This window comes from Gossypium arboreum, chromosome 9 (genome assembly GCF_025698485.1).
Source record: "Gossypium arboreum isolate Shixiya-1 chromosome 9, ASM2569848v2, whole genome shotgun sequence".
NCBI lineage: Eukaryota > Viridiplantae > Streptophyta > Magnoliopsida > Malvales > Malvaceae > Gossypium > Gossypium arboreum.
The window spans coordinates 31,674,635-31,688,963 of NC_069078.1; positions in this window are offsets into that span (position 1 = coordinate 31,674,635).

The window sequence follows — 14,329 nt, forward strand, 5'->3', positions numbered from 1 at the left end:
GATGCGGATACCACATGACCCAAGAAGCTAACCTCTCTTAACCAGAACTCACACTTGCTGAACTTAGCATATAATTGCTTATCCCGTAAAATTTACAGCACTAACCGCAGGTGTTCAGCATGTTCGGTCTCATTTCTAGAATAGACCAAGATGTCATCAATGAACACGACTACGAATCGATCCAAATATGGTCTGAAGATCCGATTCATTAAATCCATAAATACCGCAGGGGCATTAGTGAGCCCAAACGGCATCACTAGGAACTCATAGTGACCATATCTCGTTCTAAAGGCAGTCTTGGGCACATCCGAATCTCGGATTCGCAATTGATAATAGCCCGATCTCAAATCTATTTTCGAGAACACCGAGGCTCCTTCAGTTGATCGAACAAGTCATCAATACGTGGCAACGGATATTTGTTCTTTATCGTCGCTTTATTAAGTCGACGATAGTCGATGCACGTACCGCATGGTTCCATCCTTCTTCTTCACGAACAACACCGGCGCACCCAAGGCGAAAAACTCGGCGAGCAAAACCTCTATCCACCAATTCTTGCAACCGAGCTTTCAACTCCTTTAATTCCGTTGGTGCCATACGATCTGAGCTATCGAAATTGGAGTGGTACCAGTACCAATTCGATGCCAAATTCTATCTCCGAACAGTGGTAAACCCGGCAATTCTTGGGAAAACATCCGGTATTCACCAACCACGCACACGATTCGGGTTTCTTTTCGATTCCTTGTCATCGAAAGCACGTCGCAAGGTACGCCGCACCCTTTTCTTACATATTTCGGGCCAACATCGCGATATTACAGTGGCAACTCCTTTAAGTCCGTAGACTCAACCCGTATTATCTTGTTATTCGCTCCTCAAATCGATAGTCTTGCTCTTGCAATTTACAACCGCATCGTGCATGGTCAACCAATCCAAACCAAGATTAACGTCGAACTCATCGAGCGGCAAAAGCATCAAGTCCGCGAGAAAACAAGAACCTCGGAACACTAGGGGACTTTTCTTGCACACTTTGTTGACCAAAGACGTAATGACCCAAGGGTTTGACACCGAATTACAAACTCGATGAGACTCAATAGGCAAAGTCTTCTTGGATGCTAAGGTTTCACATATATATGAATGAGTAGAACCGGGGTCAATCAAAGCAATCACATTTGTATTGAAAAGAGTGAAAGTACCGTAATGACATCTCGAGAGGCAGCATCCTCGGCGTGCGCATATGGCATAAGTCCTAGCAGAGCACGAGCCTCGGATCGATGGTAGCATCTCTAGATCCTCTCCGCCGCCAATCGACATTGCCCAAATTTCTAGGTGGCCTACCTCGGCGATGGTAGCACCGGGTTTCCACTCGACTTACATTCTGTTCAAGCATCCTCGGGCAATCCTTCATAAAGTGGTCGGCCGATCCACACTTATAGCGAGAGCGATCACGAAACCAACAGCTCCCGAATGCCATTTGCCACAATGTAGACACTCCGCCCTCTCTCGGCGATCATTTCCACCATCAGCGATCGAAGTGACTCGTGTGGTCACGGGGTCGATCGCTACTTGTCTAGAAAAGCCGAAACGCCTCTAGACCGGCTCACATCATCTCGAAATCTCTTGATGCTTGTTGAAGAGACTTTCCGAGGACCTTTTCAAAATTCTCCGGTTCCCACATCAACTTTTTGATTCTCCTTTCTAAGCTCTTGACTTTACAAGCTCGCTCAACAAGTACTACGAACTCTCGTATCTCGAGAATGCCAACGAACATCCTTATATCATCATTCAGCCCATCCTCGAAGCGTTTACATAATGGCTTGGGACAAAATGCATTCTCGTGCGTCTGGCTAAGCCTCACAAATTTTCGTCAGAGTCGTGAATCGACATCAAACCTTGCTTAAGATCAAGGAATTCCCTTCGCTTTTGGTCGATGAATCTCTGACTAATATATTTTTTTCAGAACTCGATTTGAAAGAATTCCCAAGTCACTTGCTCTCTAGGCACCACAGAAGTCAGAGTACTCCACCAATAGTAGGCGGACTCACGTAGCAAGGAGATGGTACACTTTAAGCACTCATCGGTGTGCAGATAGCTCATCGAGCACCGAATAGTGTTATCCAACCAAAATTCAGCTCGCTCGGCATCATCATCATCCGTCGCCTTAAATTCAGTGGCCCCATGTTTTCAAATCCTATCGATGAGGGGCTTACTTGACCTTATTTGGTCATCCACCGGTATTGTAGGTGCGGGGTTGCATTTGTCGGGAATGGAGGTTGTGGAACAGCCGTGTTAGTTCGAATGTATTGATTAAACCATTCGCTTCATCACACTATAAAAGGCTTGCCTAGCCTCGTCATTAGGATTGCTGGCCATAGGTTGAGAGTCCGCTACGCTGTCCCTTGAGCGGGAGCAGCGCCACACTCTCTACATCATCAGCTATCGCTCGGTTGGGATCGGGATCCATTGCTATAAACAAACACAAAGTCAAATTGTCAGAAATCACCACACTATCGATTCATCATTTAATGGCATGTATAGCTAGACCCCAAACACATCACGGTAGTCCTAGAATCGACTAAACCGTGGCTATGATACCAATAAAATTGTAACACCCCGAACCCGAGACCATCGTCGGTGTCGGACACGAGGGGTTAACAAGCCAAGTTCACATGTTTTGCCCACCAATTTGACATTTCCAGTCAAGTTGGAAAACTGCGTCACTGTCGCCTTAAAAATCATATCTCGAGTTTCAAAACTCGGAAACTGGTTTCGTAAATTTTCCCTGAATTTAGACTCATATATCCATCCATGGATTTATTTCTAGAATTTTTGGTCGGGCCAATTGGTACAGTTTATTAGTTAAAGTCACCTATGTTATAGGGATCAACTGCTCTGACCTTCACGCGTTACAACTTGAATATCTCACTGTACAGGACTTTAATTCTGGTACCGTTTGTTTCTAATGAAACTAGACTCAAAATAGAATCTGTACATATAAGGCATGACTCCTAATTCTTTCTGGATAATTTATAGCAAATTTTTAAAGTTGCGACAGGGCACCCAGAAACCGTTCTGGCCCCGTCTCACAATAGCCTTAATATCTCTTAACATGTAACTCCTATGACCATTTCGTTTCTTCCATATGAAAATAGACTCATCAAGGTTCATTTACATAGCTTATTCACTATTTAATACCATTCCTACAAATTTTGGTGATTTTTTCACATTCACGTCACTGCAGCTGGCAGCATCTGTTTTTAAGGTAGGTCTTACCTATTTGGTAGTCTCCATGAACCAACTAGTCTTGCCATACATAGGTTCATATATGATCATTTTAACCATGCCAATGGTTGATCATGTGACCAACATTCCCATTTCCAATCCATAGCCACATCATGACACCAAATATATACATACAAACCACAAATAGTCTAAGTTCATGCTTCCTTTTTGAGCCATTTTAGCATGGCCGTACATATATACATCACAACATATTTAACCAACAAGGGTAGTCCTATACATGCCATTTCAAGTTCAACCAAAATTTATACCAAAATGGAGGCTTGATAGTGTGGATGACTTCGACTTCAACGATCCCAAATCCGATTGCTTCGAGCGAAATCTAGAAAACTGAGAGCCAAAGCAACGTGGTAAGCATTTTTATGCTTAGTAAGTCTCAAGGAATATAATCAATTCTAATTACAGCAATACATTCACATAGCCAAATGCATCATTTCATTAATACACATTCTTACTTCACACTTCATCATTATATAATTTCACAAAGTATCAATCAATTCAATAACTGAAATTCATTAGTCGATTGAGCGAATGTTGCTCAAACATGTCGACTTTCCAATGCACATATAAACGTACCTCATTCTTTGGGCTTTTCGAGTGTACTCATTGAATTTATTACAGCAACCAACACTCACCTCCAGCCCAAGATTCTTTGGAATATAACCGGATATAACCATGTGCACAAATGCCTTCGGGTCTTAGCCCGAATAGAATGTCTCGCACGAATGCCTTCGGGTCTTAGCCCGAATAGAATGTCTCGCACGAATGCCTTCGGGTCTTAGCCCGGATGTAGCCACTAGCACAATTGCCTTCGGTCTTAACTCGGATATAATTTCCAGCATAATTGTCTTGATTTAGCCGGATATCATTCAATTTCCATGAACACATACATCAATTATCATTGGACATACATATTTCATTTTCAGTTACTAAGGCTCAAACGCAATTATAGTCACAAGCATATTCGCCTTGGGACTTAGCCCGGGTAGAATTCAAATACTCATGCACACATAATCAATAATCAATACACATCCATACTTTATTTCACATAATTCAAGTAGGGTCACTTCTTGAGGACTTACCTCGGATGTTGTCGAACGGCTTTTTTTGGCTATTCGATCACTTTCTCCTTCCCTTGTCCAATTGTGGCCCTCTAAGCTCTTGAGCTAATTCAAACAAATTCAATTTATTAAAACCTCATTGTGCTAGCTTATGGCGAATATGACAAGGAGTTTAAATGGTCATATGGCCACCCTTTAGCTTGAATACACAATGGTCATGCACATTTTATTCTACATCAAGCAATTCAATACAATTTATTCGAGCATCAAGGAAATGCTAAGGCCTTCAATAGGCTACCCAAGGCTGAATATTCATGTACATGTTGAGGCCAATTTGGCACTAATACCTCACAAAACAGCATGCATTTACTAGTTAATGCTTTGCATATTGTAGCTCAAAACTTATAATATAGCATCAAGCACTCATATGTGTGCTAGGCGAATGTGCTTGCAATTTCACAAGCATTCTTCAACATCTTCTTCTTTAAACAAACATATTCATCACTTACTTCATAGCCCAAAACATAATGTGCAATCATATATATATACATATATGAGCATGGCGAATTTCAAGGTGTCCATAGCCATCCAAAATACAAATTTTAACTAACATGCAAGAAGCATGAACCATGCTCATGAATGCATCATGGCGAATATGACAATCATGCCCTTTTCAACTTCAATCATGATTAAACAAAAGAAAACTCAAAATCTTACTCAAGAGTAGACAATCCATCATTGCATGCATCATCATCAAGCTTCACACTTAGCGTGCAATGGCTTTATCACCATAACAACTTTGGCCAAATACCATTTCCATGGCATAACAAAGATTTGAGCCATGGCTAACATGCACATCAAGTTAGCAACCAAAACATGCATGAAACTCCCAACACAACCTCATACGTGCCTTAATCTTGATGCAAACTTAGCCAAATCTCCTTCTAGATCTCTTCCAACCCAAGCATGAAGCAAAAATCCTCCCCTTTTCCCTTAGTATTTTCGCCAAGAAGATGAGAAAGGATGAACAAATTTTTTCTTTTCTTTCTTTAGGATATTCGGCCAAGCCTATGGAGAAAGATGAACACTTTTTTTTTTGTTTCTCATCCTACTAACACTAATTTTTTTTTTCCATACTCTTATTTTATTATTTCTAACATCATCCATTAGTAAAACATGTTGGGAACATGTTTCCCCTTGCCCATAATTTGTCATGGCCGGCCATCCACCTTAGGAAATGGGATAATTGACATGCAACTCCATTTATTTCACTTCATGCATTATTAGGCCACTTAAAAATACACCTATCACATTTTCAAGTCCTAGCACATGGGTCCTTTCTTATAAATTTGCACCTAATTAATAAAAATCGAGACACGAAATATTTACGCATACAAATTCCACATACAATAAGCACGGAATATAACACCTAATTATTCTTGTGACTCGGTTTCGTGGTCCCGAAACCACTCTCCGACTAGGGTCACATTAAGGGTGTCACAATACCTATCATGGGCCCCATAAAAAACATAAAATATTTACTTCTATCTCAAATTTATGGTCTCAAAACCACTGTTCTAACTAGACCCTAATTCGATATGCTACAACTCTCTCCGTTTAGGGATTTTCATCCCTGAAAATCTTACCGGTAAAAAGGTTTGGGTAATGTTTCCTCATGGCCTTTTCAAGCTCCCAAGTACCCTTTTCAACCCCATGTCTTTTCCATAACACTTTCACCAAGGAAATGCTTTTGTTTCTCAATTGTTTGACTTCTCTAGCCAAAATCTTAACCGGTTCCTCACCATAAGTCATATCCGATCGAATCTCAACCTCTATCGGTGAAATTACATGTGAAGGATCTGATCTATATCGGAGTAGAATAGACACATGGAACACATCATGACTCGTTTCAAACCCTGATGGTAAAACCAATCGATAGACAACCGGCCCTATTCTCTTGGTGATCTCATACGACCCTATAAAACAAGGACTCAGCTTGTCTTTCTTGCCAAATCTCAAAACCTTTTTCTATGGAGACACTTTCAAGAATACTTTATCACCAACTTGATACTCGATTTCTTTCCTTTTCAAATCTGTATAGGATTTTTGTCTATCCGATGCGACTTTCAAATGATCACGATTCACCTTCACCTTCTCTTCGGTTTCTTTGACTAGATCGACTACATGAATCTGACTTTCTTTTAGCTCGGTCCAATATAGAGGTGTTGGCACTTACGTCCGTACAATGCTTCATAAGGTGCCATTTTCAAACTCGATTGATAACTGTTGTTATAAGCAAACTCCACTAGTGGTAGGTACTTTTCCAACTACCTTGGAATTCTAATACCCAACATTGGAGCATGTCTTCCAAGATCTGAATTACTCGCTCAGACTGACCATCAGTCTGTAGATGAAATGCAGTGTTAAAATTCAGCTTTGTACCTAAAGCTTCTTGTAACTTTTTCCAAAATCGTGATGTGAATCTCGGACCTCTATCTGATACAATCGATATAGGTACTCCATGAAGTCTAACAATCTCACCAATGTACAATTTAGCTAACTTATCAAGTGAGAAATCGGTACGCACTGGAATAAAATGGGCCAATTTAGTCAATCTGTTGACAATAACCCATATGACATCTTTCTTCTTTGGGGTTAAAGGCAACCCTGTCACAAAATCCATAGTAATCCGCTCCCATTTCCACTCAGGGACCATGATAGGCTGAAGTAAACCTGAAGGTACTTGGTTTCAGCCTTTACTTCCTGACAAACTAAGCATTTTGATACAAGCTCTGAGATATCTCTTTTCATACCATTTCACCAATACATTTTCTTCAAGTCATTATACATCTTTATGTTGCTTGGGTGAACTGACAATGTAACAGCCCGATTTAGACCCTAGTTGGAACGGTGGTTTTGGGACCACAAATCTGAGTTATAAAAATATTTAGAAATTATTTTCTGTGTTACTATGTGTGAATTTGTTTGTGTGAAATTTTTGTGACTTAATTTTGTCGTTTGAGTGCCCGATTAAATAAAAGGACTTAATCGCGTAAATTGAAAACTTGGTTGTTTAATTTATAATGGTCGAATTGCTATTGGTTTTTCAAATTGAAGCATTTAAGTTGCAAATAGACCATTGGAGTTAGTGATGGCCGTTTGTATTTAGTTATTTAATTATAAAGGTTATATATGTAATTTGGTTAATAAACTTATATTAATTAAAACAAAAGTTATCATATTCATTATTTTCTTTGTTCATCCACCGAAATCAGAAACAAAAGAAAAGAAATAAAGGCTTTTAGGTTTCGGCTCTTTGATTAGTGATTAAGGCATGGATTTTGTTCGATTTTTAATAATTTTTACATTTTTGAAATTGTTGCTAAGTTATCTACAAGACCCATGCTTGAATTTTTTATTTTGGTGAATGTTTTGAGTTATGCCATTGTTGAAAGCTTGTGATTTTTTTGGTTTGATGGTATAAAATAAAAGATATGTGATAGATTAACATGTTTTGTATTGGAATTTTTGATGATTTTGAGTAATTAGGACTAAATTGCAAAAATAATAAATTGAGGGACTAAAAGGTGAAATAAATGAAATGTATGGACTTGTATGTACATTAAGAGTATTCGGCCTAAGTATGGTGTGTTCAAATTTTGCATGTTTTGTGTTTTGTGCAATTTGGACTAAATAGTAAAAAGTGTAAAATGTTAGGGGTAAAATGGAAATTTGCCCATTTATGTGTTTTTGGATGAATTTGATTAAATATTTGATTAAATAAGTTTAATTTATATTAATTTAGATCAAGAAAAGAGAAAATCATATTTGGATCGGGGGAAAACTAAAGTTGTCGACTAGTTGTCCCGTTCTATTTTACATCGTCTGAGGTAAGTTTATAAGCAAATAGACGTACTTAGTTTTAATTAAATGTGAATTATATATGTTTTTTTGAAATATGTAAATGTATATATGCAATAGCGGAATGTGAATAAGCTTGGCAGAAATATTTATGAATTTGTTTCAACCGAGTTACGACATCCGAAAGCCCCGTGTAAACCTTAGGAGTAGCTGGGATACATATGTCGTGACATAGGATTTCGTTATGTGATGTCTGAGTAAGACCATGGTATAGATATATGTGTGCGAGTAAGACCTTGTCTGGGACAGTGGCATCAATATGTGATTACATGTAAGACGACGTCTGGGACGTTGGCATTGTACGGTATGTGTGATTATCCAAGTGTCCTATCCAATTCTGAATGGTTCATCGGGCAACGATAAGTGTGATCGAATGTGTAAATTGAGCTAAAATGATCGAGTATGAATTAGTTTATTTCTTACTTGAAATAAGGTAAGTGAGATACTTGATATTTGTTATAAGTCTTGAATGAAGTAAAGGAAAAATGTATATGAACATGGTAAGTGTATTTGGCTTTTTAATAAATGATATGAAAATTACGAATTGATTCTTGAATATGTGTATATATGACCATGTATATTCGCCACATAAGTAGTATATGTATATGAAGTTATAATATGATACATGAGTTTATGTATATGAGTTTATGTGTACTTGGTTATCTAATGACATTTTGGCTTTGAAAGTTAAATGATAATTTGTTAAATTAACTATATGAGCATTTAGCCAAGGTAATATTTATGTATGAAGGTATATATTATTTATGGAATTATAAGTTTGAGACTAAATGTGATAATGATATTATAAATTGGTTTAGTTTAATTGAGTTGATTATATTATTGGATTTTTTATTTGCTTATGACTTACTAAGCTATAAAAGCTTACTCTGTGTGTGTATGTGTGCCTTTTTTTTTTTTATAGATTTTGGATCTAGTTACAAGCTCAGGGATTGTCAGTAAAGCCTATCACACTATCGATAGTCTTTGGTATTTTATAAGTGAACTTACGAATCTATGGCATGTATAGGCTGAATTATACTCTTGAAATGTTGTATTTTGGTTTATGTATAGTTTGAGCCATGCGAAAATGGCTTAACTTCTATGCTTGAGTTCGGTTTTGGTTTAATTATGGTTTAAGTCCATTTTGGTTATTATGCTACGTGCTATGAATGATTAGAATTTGTGATATGTGTTTGTGTATTGAGATTGGTTGATAAATTTGAATGTGGTAAGAATGAATTGGTTATGATGTATATTCGGTTTTGGTTTGAGCTTATATTGAGAGTGTATCCAAGATGTATGATGTTTGTGAAGTTTGTTATGTGTTTCAATCTTATGATATATAAAGGTTGTTAATTGAACTAAGTTAAATCATGCATTAGTTAGGTAAAGATCAAGATATATGCATGGGGTAGATTCGGTGTTCACTTATGGTCTATATTAATGTTATGTATGATACTTGATTTATTTGTTATGGTAAGTCAAACATATTGAGACTTAGATTTATATAAGGAGATTTGATAAATGATAAAGGATATGTGTGTTTTGGTATTTAGTCATGATATGATAATTGAGCTCTTTTATGTCTTTATATGTATATATATATATGCTTTACATTATGGTAGACATGTATATGTGTATAACTATATAGTTTTGTTAGTTATTTGTAAGTTTACAAATAAGTACAAATGAGTTGTGTTAGCCAAAATGATAAGGTAATGAAATGGGTTATATATATATATATATATATATATATAAATAACTGAATGCATGTTTTAATTTGTGTTAATATGCAAAACATGTGAATTTCATATAGACTATTGCATTAATGGAACATAAGTGAATGAAAACGTTATTAATGAAATTTGTTTCAATTGGTGTATAATTTGTACATGCCATGACTTATATAAAAATAGGTCTATTATTCAATTAATGAAGTTGTTGATTTCTTATATGTTCGTATATGTATAATTTATTTTGATAAATGTTGGATTATGTTTTTAATTATGCTATGTTGTAAATGATATGATTTTAAGATTTGATATTTGATTTAAATTATGAGCATAGATGTGATTAAAATTTAGAATTGTAAATTGTAATGCATATTTGTATGAGTTGTAATATGATCGGTAATGCCTTATAACCTTAATCCAGCGACGGATACAGGTTAAGGGTGTTACAGAAAAAAAACATCATATGTCTCATGTGAAATACTCCGAATCAACTCAGTGTTCTTCTGAACACAAATCCTACCATGAAACCGCAAAAAACCATCGGAGTCACTTAGAAAATTCGGTTCACTGCTGGACTCACATTGAATTCTCTTGGCTTGCAGCTCTTTATCAACTTTTTGAGCCTCATAAATCTGTTGAAGGAAAGTTGGTCTAGCTCTTAACTCGGCTAGAATTGAACCATCCTTAGACCAAGTCAGCCGTGTATTCATAGCCCTCAAGGCAAACAACGACTTCTAGCTTAAAGCATCAGCGACCACATTTGCTTTACCCGGATGATAATCAATCACAAGCTCGTAATCTTTTAACAGTTCCAGCCATCTTCATCGCCACAAGTTCAAATCCTTTTGAGTCATCAAGTACTTAAGACTTTTTTGATCGGTATAAACATGGCATTCTCACCAAATAAATAACGTCGCCAAATCTTGAAAGCAAACACTATGGCAGCCAACTCTAAGTCATGTGTCGGATAGTTCTTCTCGTGAGGCTTCAACTGTCTCGAAGCGTAAGCTATGGCTTTACCTTCTTGCATAAGTACACACCCCAAACCATTCAAGGAAGCATCACTATAAATCACAAATTCTTTACTTGACTAGGGTTGTACCAAAACCGGAGCCTCAGTCAATAGTGCCTTTAATTTCTCAAAACTCTGTTGGCACTTTTCTATACATTCAAACTTAACATCTTTCTGTAATAACTTCATCATTGGAGTAGCAATCAAGGAGAATCCTTTAACAAACTGTCTGTAATAACTAGCCAAGCCTAGTAAGCTTCTAACCTCAGTTACATTCCTCAGTGGCTTCCATTCGACAATAGCCGAGATCTTACTTGGGTCTATTCTAATACCATCACCCGAAACAATGTGGCCCAAGAATCCAACTTCTCAAAGCCAAAACTCACTTTTACTAAACTTAGCATACAACTGCTTGTCTCTCAAAGTTTGCAAAATAGTTCTCAAATTTTCAACATGCTCGGATTCGTCACAAGAATATATCAATATGTCATCAATAAAAACAACCACAAATTTATCCAAATACGGTCGAAAGATACGATTCATCAAGTCCATAAATGCAGCAGGAACATTTGTTAGGCATGATAAGAAATTTGTAATGACCATACCTCGTTCGAAAAGCAATTTTCGACACATCCGCATTTTTCACTCTCAATTGATAATAATCGGACCTCAAGTCTATCTTTGAAAACTATGTCGCTCCTTTTAACTTGTCAAACAAGTCATCAATCCTTGGAAAAGGATACTTATTATTAATTGCTACCTTATTTAGTTGTTGGTAGTCTATTCATAACCTCATTGATCCATCTTTCTTTTCACGAATAATACCGGAGCACCCCACGGCGAAAAGCTCGGTCTCACAAAACCCTTATCGGTCAATTCTTGCAAATGTGACTTCAATTCTTTTAAATCCATCAAGTCCATTCTATATGGAGCAATCAAGATAGGTGCTATATTAGGGACTAACTCAATGCCAAACTTAACTTCCCTAACAGGAAGTGGTCTCGGTAGTTTTTCTAGAATCACCTCCGGATACTCACATACAACAGGCACTGGTTCAATCTTTGATTCGGACTCTTTCGTATTAAACACATAATCCAAATAAGCTTCACATCCCTTCCTCACACATTTCTGAGCAGACATAGAAGAAATCAAAATTGGCAACTTATCTGACTCATCTGATTCAACCCGGAGAATTTGACCATTTTCACATTTCAATTCAATAAATTTTTCTCTAAAATTCACTATAGCCTCATGAAATGTTAACCAATCCATGCCCAATATAACATCGAATTCATCGAACGGCAATAACATCAAGTCATCCAGAAAACAATGATCTCTAATCATCAAAGGACATTTCTTACATACCTTATCAACTAATACATGCTTGCCTAACGGGTTCACTTTAATCATAAATTCTGTAGACTCAACAGGCATATTCATGCTAGATACCAATTTCATGCACACATATGAATGAGTAGAACCAGGGTCAATCAAGGCAATAACAGAAGCGTCATGGAGAGAAAACGTACCCGTAATCACGTCGGGAGAAGATGCGTCCTCGCGCTCACGTATGCATAGGCTCTAGCCAGAGCTCTAGCCTCAGATCTCACCGTTGTATCTGTTGTTATATTCTTACTACTGGCCCCATTACCGGCATTTCTTGAAGGTATTCCCTTTGTAGCCGTACTACCCAGCCTTGTACTCTGAAATTTTTCTTTCTCGGCCATCTCAGGACAGTCCTTGATATAGTGGTCTTGAGAACCACGTCGGAAACAAGCTCCATCGTTCACCCTTCACTTACCAAAATGACCTCTACCACATTGTTGGCATTCGAGTTTGGGAGTTCTATCATTACCCACACTAGCCACAGAGGTAGCCTGATATCTAAAACCTGAATTTTGCTTATTACGGTTTATGTACGGATGCCCAGCTGACACATGAGAATAAGAATACATATCTCTGGATTTCTTAGACTAAGATGGAAGTGACTTGCTTATCGGTCTCTTCCTTATATCTCTAGCTTCAACTTTGGCTCTTCTCCTTTCCTTGATCAATTCCTCAGCTTTACAAGCCCGATCAACGAGCACAACAAATTCCTTCAGCTCAAGAATACCCACTAACACTCTTATTTCTTCATTAAGTCCGTCTTCAAACCTTCTACACATCTTAGCCTCAGAGGATACACACTCACGAGCATATTTACTGAGCCTGACAAACTCTCTGTTGTGTTCTATAATTGACATGCAGCCTTGCTTCAAACCAAGAAATTCCTTATGCTTCTGATCGATGAATTGCTCACTGATATATTTCTTTTAAATCAAGAAATTCGAACGAACTCCATGTACCAGGCATCCATCATGTGGAGAAAGGCTTCTCTGCCTCCTTCTCCTCTAATAACAGTCGTGGGTCTACTATCAAAAGACACTACTCCTTCAGCGGGAGTAGGCACGTTACTTTCAACATCATTCGCCACCACTCTATCGGGATCCATTTACTATATAAAAATACATTTTCAAATCATCAGGAGTCGTCACACTATCATAATATATGTATGGCATGTATAGCTAGACTTGTACACATGCGACGTTAGTTTGAGAACTGACTAACCCGTAGCTCTGATACCACTAAATGTAACACCACTTACCAGTATCAAAAGTCTAGATGTTATCGAACTTAAACATGAGCATTCAAACTCATGCAAATTGTCCCTTATAAGGGCCTACGAGGCCCAAAACATACATCAAAAGTGATTCAGGACTAATCCAAGAATTTTCAGGACCTTGGAATAACTTAGAAAATTTTTCCTATTTTGGAGAGTCATACGCCCGTGTGGGTAGGCCGTGTGACCACACACGCCCGTGTGGCTCGAGACACGCCCATGTCCTCAGCTCGTGTAACTCTTTAACTATGACGTCGTCAAAAAAATAAGGTCACACGGCCAAGCCACATGCCCATGTGCTCAGAGCGTGTGGCCAATTAAATTCTAAAAATTAAGTACAGACGGCCTGGGCACACGCCGATGTCCTAAGGCCATACCCTTCACATGGCTGAGACACACGGCAGTGTCTCTGCCCGTGTATTTACTACTGGGCATTCTGTTTTGCAGAATGTTTAAAGAATATGAAATGTGGTGTAAATGTATAACTTGAGACACATGCCCGTGTGACTAACCGTATGAATAATTTTTAGGGTATTTTCAAAGCCATTTGCCACTCTCAAACACTAACATACTTATACTCATTTCATGGCATGCAACAAGGCACATTTACTTACTCAAGCATTCACAATCATAGTTAATTTATACCATT